Source organism: Perna viridis, chromosome 9 (genome assembly GCF_037379345.1).
Source record: "Perna viridis isolate PV_CMFRI_1.1 ecotype Kerala chromosome 9, ASM3737934v1, whole genome shotgun sequence".
Taxonomy (NCBI): domain Eukaryota; kingdom Metazoa; phylum Mollusca; class Bivalvia; order Mytilida; family Mytilidae; genus Perna; species Perna viridis.
Window position 1 is genome coordinate 43,117,443 of NC_142453.1, and position 15,179 is coordinate 43,132,621.

Consider the following 15,179-nt stretch of genomic DNA (forward strand, 5'->3'; position numbering starts at 1 on the left):
TTTGAGCACATACGAAAAAGATGGAATCAACAAGTACACTTTTTGTATGAAAACCCGTTCTTACGTTGCCACTCAAGGTTTAGAGTACATTAGGTATGGTTCGCTATATCAAGAGGACGATACAAATCAGATATAAGAACATGTATAAATATGTATGAATTTAGTAGGAAAGTACTATTTTAGCTACCTGCCCATGTCAGCAGTAGAAGTCAGCGAAAGTGTAATGACTATGAATATTTTGGGGTAGGAAAGGGCTATTTCAAGTTCTTTGGCTATATTGAGAGAGAAGTCGGCAACTGATGCGAGAATCACATATGTGTTTGGTAGTTAAGTGCTATCTCAAGTGATTTGGCCATATGATGTGTACTGTCCACATCAGATGTGATTTTTTCGGTGGAAAGTGCTATTTCACAGTGTATGACAATGTTATCAATAGGGTTCGAAATAGATATGATGAGCATGTATGATTTAGGTACAAATGTATCAAATATAATGAGCATATATATTTATGTTGGAAAGTGCTGTTTGAAGAAGTTTGGCTATATATATTAGGAGTGCTGCTGGCGTCTTTTGTGATGGGCATGTACAATTTTGTGATGAAAATGCTGTTTCAAGTAGTATGGCTATGTTCAGAGTACAGTCTATTTCAGATGTGAAGAGGGTATATGTTTGATTTGGAAAGTGATACTGCAAGTAGTATGTCCATATGAAGAGTTCAATTCACATCAGATAGTTTCTTTTTAGTAGAAACTACTAGTCTCAGTAGTAAGCCAATTTATGCCATCACTCCGTATTATATGTGATGACTTCGTACTTGCCATTTCAAGTAGTATGGTCATGTTAAGTGTACAGTACAATCAGATGTGATGAGCATGTTTGATTTTGGTAGGAAAGTGCTTTTTCAAGTGGTATGGCTACATTAATAGTAGGGTTTGAATAACATATGATGGATATGTATGATTTTGGTTAGGAATTGCACTTTGAAGTAGTATGGCAATAGTTATAGTATAGTCCGCGTCAAATAAGATGAACATGTATATTTTGAGTAGGAAAATGCTATGATAGGTATTATGGCTATGCTAAAAATACGGTACAAATTTGATGTGGTGGGTGTAAATGTTTTGGGTAGGAAAGCGCTAGTTCAAATAGTACCGATATATTTTGAGCACATACGAAAAAGATGGAATCAACAAGTACACTTTTTGTATGAAAACCCGTTCTTACGTTGCCACTCAAGGTTTAGAGTACATAAGGTATGGTTCGCTATATCAAGAGGACGATACAAATCAGATATAAGAACATGTATAAATATGTATGAATTTAGTAGGAAAGTACTATTTTAGCTACCTGCCCATGTCAGCAGTAGAAGTCAGAGAAAATGTAATGACTATGAATATTTTGGGGTAGGAAAGGGCTTTTTCAAGTTATTTGGCTATATTGAGAGAGAAGTCGGCAACTGATGCGAGAATCACATATGTGTTTGGTAGTTAAGGGCTATCTCAAGTGATTTGGCCCTATGATGTGTACTGTCCACATCAGATGTGATTTTTTCGGTGGGAAAGTACTATTTCACATAGTATGACAATGTTATAAATAGGGTTCGAAATAGATATGATGAACATGTATGATTTAGGTACAAATGTATCAAATATAATGAGCATATATATTTATGTTGGAAAGTGCTGTTTGAAGAAGTTTGGCTATATATATTAGGAGTGCTGCTGGCGTCTTTTGTGATGGGCATGTACAATTTTGTGATGAAAATGCTGTTTCAAGTAGTATGGCTATGTTCAGAGTACAGTCTATTTCAGATGTGAAGAGGGTATATGTTTGATTTGGAAAGTGATACTGCAAGTAGTATGTCCATATGAAGAGTTCAATTCACATCAGATAGTTTCTTTTTAGTAGAAACTACTAGTCTCAGTAGTAAGCCAATTTATGCCATCACTCCGTATTATATGTGATGACTTCGTACTTGCCATTTCAAGTAGTATGGTCATGTTAAGTGTACAGTACAATCAGATGTAATGAGCATGTTTGATTTTGGTAGGAAAGTGCTTTTTCAAGTGGTATGGCTACATTAATAGTAGGGTTTGAATAACATATGATGGATATGTATGATTTTGGTTAGGAATTGCACTTTGAAGTAGTATGGCAATAGTTATAGTATAGTCCGCGTCAAATAAGATGAACATGTATATTTTGAGTAGGAAAATGCTATGATAGGTATTATGGCTATGCTAAAAATACGGTACAAATTTGATGTGATGGGTGTGAATGTTTTGGGTAGGAAAGCGCTAGTTCAAATAGTACCGATATATTTTGAGCACATACGAAAAAGATGGAATCAACAAGTACACTTTTTGTATGAAAACCCGTTCTTACGTTGCCACTCAAGGTTTAGAGTACATAAGGTATGGTTCGCTATATCAAGAGGACGATACAAATCAGATATAAGAACATGTATAAATATGTATGAATTTAGTAGGAAAGTACTATTTTAGCTACCTGCCCATGTCAGCAGTAGAAGTCAGAGAAAATGTAATGACTATGAATATTTTGGGGTAGGAAAGGGCTATTTCAAGTTATTTGGCTATATTGAGAGAGAAGTCGGCAACTGATGCGAGAATCACATATGTGTTTGGTAGTTAAGTGCTATCTCAAGTGATTTGGCCCTATGATGTGTACTGTCCACATCAGATGTGATTTTTTCGGTGGGAAAGTACTATTTCACATAGTATGACAATGTTATAAATAGGGTTCGAAATAGATATGATGAACATGTATGCTTTAGGTACAAATGTATCAAATATAATGAGCATATATATTTATGTTGGAAAGTGCTGTTTGAAGAAGTTTGGCTATATATATTAGGAGTGCTGCTGGCGTCTTTTGTGATGGGCATGTACAATTTTGTGATGAAAATGCTGTTTCAAGTAGTATGGCTATGTTCAGAGTACAGTCTATTTCAGATGTGAAGAGGGTATATGTTTGATTTGGAAAGTGATACTGCAAGTAGTATGTCCATATGAAGAGTTCAATTCACATCAGATAGTTTCTTTTTAGTAGAAACTACTAGTCTCAGTAGTAAGCCAATTTATGCCATCACTCCGTATTATATGTGATGACTTCGTACTTGCCATTTCAAGTAGTATGGTCATGTTAAGTGTACAGTACAATCAGATGTAATGGGCATGTTTGATTTTGGTAGGAAAGTGCTTTTTCAAGTGGTATGGCTACATTAATAGTAGGGTTTGAATAACATATGATGGATATGTATGATTTTGGTTAGGAATTGCACTTTGAAGTAGTATGGCAATAGTTATAGTATAGTCCGCGTCAAATAAGATGAACATGTATATTTTGAGTAGGAAAATGCTATGATAGGTATTATGGCTATGCTAAAAATACGGTACAAATTTGATGTGGTGGGTGTAAATGTTTTGGGTAGGAAAGCGCTAGTTCAAATAGTACCGATATATTTTGAGCACATACGAAAAAGATGGAATCAACAAGTACACTTTTTGTATGAAAACCCGTTCTTACGTTGCCACTCAAGGTTTAGAGTACATAAGGTATGGTTCGCTATATCAAGAGGACGATACAAATCAGATATAAGAACATGTATGAATATGTATGAATTTAGTAGGAAAGTACTATTTTAGCTACCTGCCCATGTCAGCAGTAGAGGTCAGGAAAAATGTAATGACTATGAATATTTTGGGGTAGGAAAGGGCTATTTCAAGTTATTTGGCTATATTGAGAGAGAAGTCGGCAACTGATGCGAGAATCACATATGTGTTTGGTAGTTAAGTGCTATCTCAAGTGATTTGGCCCTATGATGTGTACTGTCCACATCAGATGTGATTTTTTCGGTGGGAAAGTACTATTTCACATAGTATGACAATGTTATAAATAGGGTTCGAAATAGATATGATGAACATGTATGCTTTAGGTACAAATGTATCAAATATAATGAGCATATATATTTATGTTGGAAAGTGCTGTTTGAAGAAGTTTGGCTATATATATTAGGAGTGCTGCTGGCGTCTTTTGTGATGGGCATGTACAATTTTGTGATGAAAATGCTGTTTCAAGTAGTATGGCTATGTTCAGAGTACAGTCTATTTCAGATGTGAAGAGGGTATATGTTTGATTTGGAAAGTGATACTGCAAGTAGTATGTCCATATGAAGAGTTCAATTCACATCAGATAGTTTCTTTTTAGTAGAAACTACTAGTCTCAGTAGTAAGCCAATTTATGCCATCACTCCGTATTATATGTGATGACTTCGTACTTGCCATTTCAAGTAGTATGGTCATGTTAAGTGTACAGTACAATCAGATGTAATGGGCATGTTTGATTTTGGTAGGAAAGTGCTTTTTCAAGTGGTATGGCTACATTAATAGTAGGGTTTGAATAACATATGATGGATATGTATGATTTTGGTTAGGAATTGCACTTTGAAGTAGTATGGCAATAGTTATAGTATAGTCCGCGTCAAATAAGATGAACATGTATATTTTGAGTAGGAAAATGCTATGATAGGTATTATGGCTATGCTAAAAATACGGTACAAATTTGATGTGATGGGTGTGAATGTTTTGGGTAGGAAAGCGCTAGTTCAAATAGTACCGATATATTTTGAGCACATACGAAAAAGATGGAATCAACAAGTACACTTTTTGTATGAAAACCCGTTCTTACGTTGCCACTCAAGGTTTAGAGTACATAAGGTATGGTTCGCTATATCAAGAGGACGATACAAATCAGATATAAGAACATGTATAAATATGTATGAATTTAGTAGGAAAGTACTATTTTAGCTACCTGCCCATGTCAGCAGTAGAAGTCAGAGAAAATGTAATGACTATGAATATTTTGGGGTAGGAAAGGGCTATTTCAAGTTCTTTGGCTATATTGAGAGAGAAGTCGGCAACTGATGCGAGAATCACATATGTGTTTGGTAGTTAAGTGCTATCTCAAGTGATTTGGCCCTATGATGTGTACTGTCCACATCAGATGTGATTTTTTCGGTGGGAAAGTACTATTTCACATAGTATGACAATGTTATAAATAGGGTTCGAAATAGATATGATGAACATGTATGCTTTAGGTACAAATGTATCAAATATAATGAGCATATATATTTATGTTGGAAAGTGCTGTTTGAAGAAGTTTGGCTATATATATTAGGAGTGCTGCTGGCGTCTTTTGTGATGGGCATGTACAATTTTGTGATGAAAATGCTGTTTCAAGTAGTATGGCTATGTTCAGAGTACAGTCTATTTCAGATGTGAAGAGGGTATATGTTTGATTTGGAAAGTGATACTGCAAGTAGTATGTCCATATGAAGAGTTCAATTCACATCAGATAGTTTCTTTTTAGTAGAAACTACTAGTCTCAGTAGTAAGCCAATTTATGCCATCACTCCGTATTATATGTGATGACTTCGTACTTGCCATTTCAAGTAGTATGGTCATGTTAAGTGTACAGTACAATCAGATGTAATGGGCATGTTTGATTTTGGTAGGAAAGTGCTTTTTCAAGTGGTATGGCTACATTAATAGTAGGGTTTGAATAACATATGATGGATATGTATGATTTTGGTTAGGAATTGCACTTTGAAGTAGTATGGCAATAGTTATAGTATAGTCCGCGTCAAATAAGATGAACATGTATATTTTGAGTAGGAAAATGCTATGATAGGTATTATGGCTATGCTAAAAATACGGTACAAATTTGATGTGATGGGTGTGAATGTTTTGGGTAGGAAAGCGCTAGTTCAAATAGTACCGATATATTTTGAGCACATACGAAAAAGATGGAATCAACAAGTACACTTTTTGTATGAAAACCCGTTCTTACGTTGCCACTCAAGGTTTAGAGTACATAAGGTATGGTTCGCTATATCAAGAGGACGATACAAATCAGATATAAGAACATGTATAAATATGTATGAATTTAGTAGGAAAGTACTATTTTAGCTACCTGCCCATGTCAGCAGTAGAAGTCAGAGAAAATGTAATGACTATGAATATTTTGGGGTAGGAAAGGGCTATTTCAAGTTCCTTGGCTATATTGAGAGAGAAGTCGGCAACTGATGCGAGAATCACATATGTGTTTGGTAGTTAAGTGCTATCTCAAGTGATTTGGCCATATGATGTGTACTGTCCACATCAGATGTGATTTTTTCGGTGGGAAAGTGCTATTTCACATAGTATGACAATGTTATCAATAGGGTTCGAAATAGATATGATGAGCATGTATGATTTAGGTACAAATGTATCAAATATAATGAGCATATATATTTATGTTGGAAAGTGCTGTTTGAAGAAGTTTGGCTATATATATTAGGAGTGCTGCTGGCGTCTTTTGTGATGGGCATGTACAATTTTGTGATGAAAATGCTGTTTCAAGTAGTATGGCTATGTTCAGAGTACAGTCTATTTCAGATGTGAAGAGGGTATATGTTTGATTTGGAAAGTGATACTGCAAGTAGTATGTCCATATGAAGAGTTCAATTCACATCAGATAGTTTCTTTTTAGTAGAAACTACTAGTCTCAGTAGTAAGCCAATTTATGCCATCACTCCGTATTATATGTGATGACTTCGTACTTGCCATTTCAAGTAGTATGGTCATGTTAAGTGTACAGTACAATCAGATGTAATGAGCATGTTTAATTTTGGTAGGAAAGTGCTTTTTCAAGTGGTATGGCTACATTAATAGTAGGGTTTGAATAACATATGATGGATATGTATGATTTTGGTTAGGAATTGCACTTTGAAGTAGTATGGCAATAGTTATAGTATAGTCCGCGTCAAATAAGATGAACATGTATATTTTGAGTAGGAAAATGCTATGATAGGTATTATGGCTATGCTAAAAATACGGTACAAATTTGATGTGGTGGGTGTACATGTTTTGGGTAGGAAAGCGCTAGTTCAAATAGTACCGATATATTTTGAGCACATACGAAAAAGATGGAATCAACAAGTACACTTTTTGTATGAAAACCCGTTCTTACGTTGCCACTCAAGGTTTAGAGTACATTAGGTATGGTTCGCTATATCAAGAGGACGATACAAATCAGATATAAGAACATGTATGAATATGTATGAATTTAGTAGGAAAGTACTATTTTTAGCTACATGCCCATGTCAGCAGTAGAAGTCAGAGAAAATGTAATGACTATGAATATTTTGGGGTAGGAAAGGGCTATTTCAAGTTCTTTGGCTATATTGAGAGAGAAGTCGGCAACTGATGCGAGAATCACATATGTGTTTGGTAGTTAAGTGCTATCTCAAGTGATTTGGCCATATGATGTGTACTGTCCACATCAGATGTGATGTTTTCGGTGGGAAAGTGCTATTTCACATAGTATGACAATGTTATCAATAAGAGTTTATTTCAAGTGATATGGTCATGTTGAATCAGATCGGATCGAATAAACAGCTTTAAACAGGGTTATAACTTTCTTTTTTGAATTGTTAGGTCGTGTTAAGTGGATGTTCGAATTAGATTTTACGAGCATGAATAATTTGGATAGGGAAGTACTACTACAAGTAGTATAGCTATGTATAGAGTACATAATAAACATGTTGAATTGGATTAAATTAATATTTGAAGGAGAATGACTATGCTAAGTATGCGATTAGAATATGATGTGATGATATGGAAAGAAATGAGTTTTCAGTAGTATGGATGTGTTGAGCGATCGGTCATCATCAGATGTGATGTAATATTATGATTTTGGTAAGAAAGAGCTCTGTCAAGTAGTATGGCCATATTTAAAGTACAGCCCACATAAGATGAAATCAGGATGGATGTTTGAGTAGGAACGTGCTATTGTTATGTTAATAATACGGTATGAGCCTTATGTTTTGGGTTGAAAAGTGCTAGTTTACGGTAAAGCTATGATAAGAGAAGAGTTCAAATCAGTTTGATAAACATGAATGATTCTGAGTTAGAAAGCGCTGTTTCAAAGAGTGTTATCATGTCAGGAATATAGTTCACTTTACGTCAGATTTAATAATTATGCATGTTTTGAGTTTAAAAGTGCTATTGAAATATTTAGATTAAAGTTTTAATCTGATGCAATTATCATGTGTACAAAAACTTTATCTCACCAAGGAACGTGCTATTTAAAGTTGTTTGGCCATGTTAAGAGTAGGTTTTGAATCAGATGTAATAAGCAAGGATGCTTTGTGTAGGAAAGTGCTGCTTCAAGTAGTATGATCATGCTCAAAGTACGGTTAAAATCAGGTGATTGTTTGTGTAAACATGCTATATAATAAGGACGTGTAAAGAGTACAATACGCGACAGATGTGATAAGCATGTACATTAGGGGGTAGAAAGTTGCTTTGTCAATTAGTGTCGCTACATCAAGAGTATAGTCTGCATCAAACTTGATGAGCATATATGTTTTGGGTCGGATAGTTTTTGTTTAAGTGAAATTAACATGTTTAAAGTAATATTCGAATAAAATTTCATGAGCAGGAATAATTATGCGTATGAAACTGTTATTTTAAACGTAAGGCCATGTTAACAGTACCATATGCAATAATCATACACATTAAGGGTATGGAATTGCTTTCCAAATAGAGTGACCATTTTAAGAGTAGCGTTTGAATCGGATCTGATGTAGGAAGGTCATATTTAAAGTATCAAATATGGTGAGCATGTATAATTTAGGTAGAAAAGCGACGTTCGTAAGTAGATTGGCCAAATTCAGAGTACATTCAATCAGATGTGATGAGCATTCATTTATTTGGTAGGAAAACGTATTTGCACATAATGTTGCCATATACCGTCATTATCAATTACCATTTATAATTTTGGGCAGGAAATGCTATTTCACGTGAAATGGCCATGTTTATAGTAGGTTTCCAATAAGATGCGATGAACGAATATTACTTGGGCAGGAAAGTACTATGAACATTTCAGAAGTACTATCTGTAGCAGTTATGATGAAAATGTATGTTTTGGATAGGCAATTTTTTTTCAAGTAGCATTGAATGTTGCGGATACAAACCGCCTCTGATCAAAAAAGCATGTTTGTTTTCAGTGGTATTATGTTTTTTTTTTTTTTTCATGTGGTATATGTATTTCATTGTAAAGAAAACGGTTTTCAACATATGTCATAAGAATGCACGTTATTATGGTCATGTTAATTGTACGGTTTACAACAGCTGTGATGTTTTGGGTAAAAAGCGCACTTTCATGGTAAGAGCACGGTACAAATCGAGTGTGAAGAGCATGTATGATAGGTAAACGGTACTTCATGAAGTATAGCTATCTTAAGATTGATTGATTGATTGATAGATTTAATGTTGGAGTCTAACTACTGAGCAGCGACATTTTAGGTATATCCAGGCGATGAACATGAAATGAAGAATGGGACGGGACACAAGGATGATAGAGTCGGCAAAGTTTGATAGCCTCTGGAAATAGGGAGAGGAGGGTAGGGTTGGGCAATTCATCCTCCTGTGGCGGAGCGCAATAGTTCCTACTCCGATAGAATACCATAGAAGGGTTCTTTAACATGCGAGGAACAAGGCATTTTTTCAAACACGTTGCACCACTATGGTTTGTGGCCAGGTTTTCCGTATTATTGCCTGACGACTCCAGCATGTGGCATGCCTAGGGTACACCATTCCATCATTCGGGCACCACTTTAGACTTCATACAATTATGCCTCTTGAACAAAGGTATGTTGCTAATAAAATACTCCAATGTCAGATTATTTAAAAGTAAACATTTAATAGTATAAAGATGCTAACAATGTTCCGCGTTAGTGATCATTACTTGGAACTGGAACATGGTAGATATAAAAATATACACCGTTAAAAGAGAAGTTGACAAATATGCAAAGTTTTAAATGAGTTTTCAATTGCAAAATAAATGAGGGGTTAAGGGCAAATTAAAAAAAAAGTTTCGTCAGATAAATTCCCAGATTTTCGCCAACTTGACTCTTTTGATAAACCTATTCTTATTCTAAATTAAGATATGGGTGAATTACCCATTGTTGTAGATTTAATGAAGCAGTCTTTAGAAGTGTGAAAATGAGGTCCACATTGGTTAAGTGCATACGTATTTAATCATTTTTTATTTCATTTCTATGTTTCAATAGCTTAATATGATATAGTGTTTCTATTTATATTGTATTTGTTTCTTTACTTATCCCATAAGGGGTCAATAAAAATATTATAAATATTAACTAAATCAATAAAATGATGACTAAAACATACATTTTATTCAGTTATATGAAACGCTCTTTTGAATTCTGAACAAGTTTAATCTAATATTGGTCTGAATTGAAACTTGTAACATTAATATCACAGTGCAAGGCAAAATAAACTTCACTCCCCATAGTGCTTATTACCAGATACCCTCTTTTGTAACGTACTAGGTGTTTTACTAGTTTACAATTCGACCTTGATATGAATGATGAGTGATTTCATATCATTGCAAGCCTCGTTATTTTTTTATTTTTGGAAGGAAATGGCTGTCAATCAACATTTAAGCTTTGCATTTCAGTTCAACAATGAACGTATGTGTTTGATTTACTACAACCCTAAATAATAGTTGACTGGTGTGTCGTAATTCATAGTTGTAGGTAGAATTTTACTATCTCGTTACTACCAATACGTTTGAGTTCAAAATTTGTCATTCATTCAATTGCTTGCTTTACTTGAGACTGTTAATCAAAACTTCTTATCTATTGCTTAGACATGAAAATCAGTTCAATATTTGGTCTAGTACACAAGTTACAGAAAAAATCATTTCGTAAAAAGGTTAACTGTTATTGACTCTTGAAACGCACACGAGGGCCGATTGCAGTGTAAGTTTTATAATTCAACAAGGACATCATAATTTGCAAGTATACTTGCAATCTTGGTCGGCCGAAGATTTAAACAAAACAGGCATAACGACCTGTATATGCAAATGGTGTTTCAAAATGTGAAAACAAATACTATGTGTGTTAACAACAAGCGGGTTACGCAGGGTCTTGTACAAAACTTTGTATTGTACACTCAAGAAAACTACAATTTAATATTCATTGCAGGATGTTGCTACGATCAAATTTAAAATAAAAGGCAGGATTGAAATTATCAGACAATAAAAAGTCATAACAGTCATAAAATAAAGAAAGGCAGGACTGATTATTGTTAATATATATTTTTGCCTATATTTAAAAATTTATTCATTTAAGAGTCAACTTAACATGTAAGGTTGACTGTACGATTCATGAAAAATGGTATAATTTCCGTGTGCGAAATGTAATTTAGTAATCTGGTGAGAAGTATACGAAATATCGCATATTGTTCAAAAGTTTTACAATATTGTTTGATGTCAATGATTTGAACCGTTTCGTCTAACAACCACTTTCACATTGAAACAAAACATTTATTTTTATAGTTAAAGTAAAATCAAAATCAAGGCAGATATGATATATTGAAAATGTAAATATAAACAAGCTTAATATCACCTCTGTTTTGTCCCTGATGTTGGGTTAATAAAAAGTAACACGGATGGTTCGATTGATCGTAGCACAGTTCGTATGCTTGTACTACCTTATACAAAGATACATGTATTAAGATCCTTCAAAACATCATTAATAATTCTCTTAATGTTAGTGGTGCGTTTTGTTATATTAAATTGCATGATTTTATACTAAAACAAGCCGTCTGATATCTCACAAGCTGTCTTTGTCAATGACACTTGTACATAGCTTTTTAGCAGATCGAATGCACTGACAAAATGTGCAATACCAATACTATCAGTGTGGTCGTCTTTTATAGGGAACGGATATGAGTTAAACTTTGAAAGAAAGTTAACCTCACAAAACACCCTAAAAATGCAAACGGTCTTTTAGGTTTAGGGAGCTTCATTCACTGGTACTTGGCCCAATAATATATTTTTATAGCATATATTAAATCTCTATTCTCACGACTTCCAGCTATAAAGAACAGCCAGTATAATGTTGCTGTTTTATAAAAACAACATCAACATTAAGGCAAGCAGCTATCTTAACAAAATCTGGCACACATGCATGTTTAAAAATTTCAAAGGTGGGTCTCATTCAAAATTGTAACACTTATAGTGCAGATGAGCTTTGCTATGTGCAAAAAAATAATTTCAAGTATCTAATCAAAATATGGTCTGTTGGGGAGCGTTCAGTCATCTGTCATCAGTAATTACATTAAGGTTGTATTTACAGAGACCAGTTATTCATTCCTTAAATTATAGTGTAGACATGTTGTGATTAGAATGACAAATGAAATGTCATCAAATACTTCAGCAAGTTTGTTTTTATGTGATGTTTTTTACAGGCAGGGTGTTAAATGTTAAATTCTAACCCATTGATTTCTGATTATATCAATGGAATACCACATAGTTAGTTTTTTAGTAAATGTCAAAAAGTTCAGTCAACAAGCGAAAAATTACGATTTCAATCATTTAAATAAAACGTTACAAATTCCATGATTAAAAATTTCATTGAAAATGTTAATATCCATCGAGTCCAATGTACTATTCAACACTTAATTCAAGGTACAAATGTATGTATATAAGTCTAGTATTTAACGAATTAAAGCACTTTTATAAAATAGCTCCCCCCCCCAAACAAAAAAAAAAAAAAAAAAAAAAAAAAAAAACACTGATGAGTCGATTAAATTAATTTGAGTGTAAGAAATCCAGCATTTAAGTACAAAGTCAAAAATGTTCTAAAAATACTACGAAAGTTCTGGACCAATTTACATCATTGTAATGCATCATTAAAGAGTCGCGAAAAACAGTACTTGTTTGGTTATAAAGTCTAGAAAAAATCATTTATTAAAATAATATATTTACAATATTACTATTTTTGTATTTAGCAATAATAATCAAACAAGTATAATAGTAGCTAAAACATATTCACCTTGAATGTAATAAACATATATAGCATTCTAACACCCCCTAAATACAAATCAAAATGCTATAAAGCTTATAATATTGTAAAACATTCTTTTTCAATATTAATTTCTACCTAAAATATGGAATTGGTTGGTTTAGAAGATCTGGCCTCTCCTTGCACAGGACAGCTCCAACATAAACGTCGCTTGCGTCTACAAAAAGTATGAAAACATTTTCTTAATCTGGAGATATTAAGACCGGAAAACTAGTCAACAGTGATTTTATATTTTCAACAGTTATCTGGCATTTGCCATTCGACCGAAAGATGGGATTCTCACTAAAACTAAGAAGTTGTGTTAAATGTTCAACAGCAGTAGCAAAATTAGAAAACAAATTTCTATAGAAATCAAACATGACCATATACCTCATTATTTGCGTTGGAGTAACGAACTGAACAATTGCTTCAACTTTAGCAATAAGGGTTAGACGTGTTCTTGACATCTGCACCATGAAAACTGATTTATTCAACGGGTCATAGTTTTCCTTTCCTCGTTTGTCCCGGACTTGGCTTTTTATGAGCAAGTAGGCAGGTGTTTCTAGAAAAGCAGAGGACGCTTACCCTACCGGTGCACCTGGTCCATGCTCCCAGTTTTTAGTGGAGTCCGAGTTGCTCATTTGCTTTTGTTACTTTACTTTGTATGTATGATTTTAGTTACTTTATGTTCTTTGTTGTGTATGTCTGTTTTCCATGTCGGGTCTTTGTCCCTGCATTACATTATTTTGATTACCGCTATAACCTTGGTTCCCTTGATTAATCCTTGACCTATAGTATGCATTAAGTAGTCAACTGTTGATTTTCAAACTTCGAGATTAACAGTGAGATTAGCAGTTGATAACTTATCAGAAGTTCCCTCTAAATATTTGATGGGATCAGACCACCTATAACCACACACAATTAATCATCAATATACATGGTAAACAAACTTACACACTGTGCATCAAACAGTCACATGTGACGTGCTATTAGTATCTAATATTTCCAACAGTCCAATGACCATAAAAGGGACGACAAACGATTTTCTCAAACTAGTCAAAAAGGAAAGATAATAGTTGACCGACGAAGAACATAACATAGTTTTATCAGATGCTCTTGTTTCCGTTAAAAAGGTGATTTATTGTCATTAAACAGTCCTAGTTTATACATCGCATCTTCCCATAAGAACCTGAGATAAAGAATACTACCGACACTGTTGATTCGGCCTTATATCTTGACTTACACATACAAATCGATGGTAAAGGAAACTATTGACAAAGAATACGACAAACGCGATGACTTTTCTTTCCGTATTGTCAACTTTCTTTTCAATTTCAAACTTTCTTTGCAACATTTCTTCAGTATTTGCGTATAAAGTTCACAAATCACAAATCATAAGTCAGAGCTTGCCGTTCCTACACAGACTTTTTGTATCACTCTATAATTCTTACAGTTAGACTTTTGGAAACATGGTTACTGATGCTTCCAGATTGAAGTCATCACAACAAAGTACATGGTCGTCATCAGGTACTCGTGGATAGTTACTGTGTTATCTGCACCATAATAACCTATTTGTTGAACGTCTATTTTTTCTTTTTTTTCGTCGACCTCGGACTTGACTTTTTATGAGCAACCAAGTTGGTGTTTCTAGAAAAGCAGAGGATGCCCACCCTACCAGTACACCTGGTCAATGCTCACAGTTTTAATTGTAATCGATAACATTCTTTTGATTTCCGCTGGAATCCTGGTTCAGTTGATTACTCTTTCTATGCATTTAAACAGTAGAAACCGTATTTCAATTGATTATAGAAGAGCTCACTGAATGTGTATTGATCTGATACTTACAATGTTTTATACTAGCAGTTACTCAACCTTATGAAACCATAATTCAACTCAAAAAAGTATAATTTGAGGATTTCTTCCGCCAAAATCCTGAAAAAAAATTCGATATCTATATAATGCCATTCAATTCCAGAATTTATTGAAAGCGAAATTCATAATCATTCCGGTATAAGGTTTAGCACTGTGTTAACAAGATGAGTTTATGTTTAATATCTAGCTAAGAATGACATAGAGTAAAAAGAAACAATGATTAACCCGAAATGACTGAAAGGTAAGATAAATATGCAGTGACAAAGTACTTTTTGTTGATAACAACACCTTGATTCTGCACATTTAGAGCAAGTACATGTTTTTATATCAGTTTCTCCCAAAAAGGTATAGTGTGAATGCAACATTTTTTTTT

General features: G+C 34.0%; 1 protein-coding gene across 4 annotated transcripts in view; it reads right to left on the reverse strand.

The window, feature by feature from the left end:
• LOC148608621 (uncharacterized) overlaps positions 1 to 15,179 on the reverse strand; it is a 64,231-nt gene that overhangs the window by 15,204 nt on the left and 33,848 nt on the right. For all 4 annotated transcript variants that reach the window (XM_088543668.1, XM_088543667.1, XM_088543673.1 and 1 more), the window contains 2 exons: positions 14,780 to 14,866; positions 13,034 to 13,112 (listed from right to left, as the gene is read on the reverse strand). The gene's annotated coding sequence lies outside the window, so the exon portion shown is untranslated. The remainder of the gene's footprint in view (positions 1 to 13,033; positions 13,113 to 14,779; positions 14,867 to 15,179) is intronic.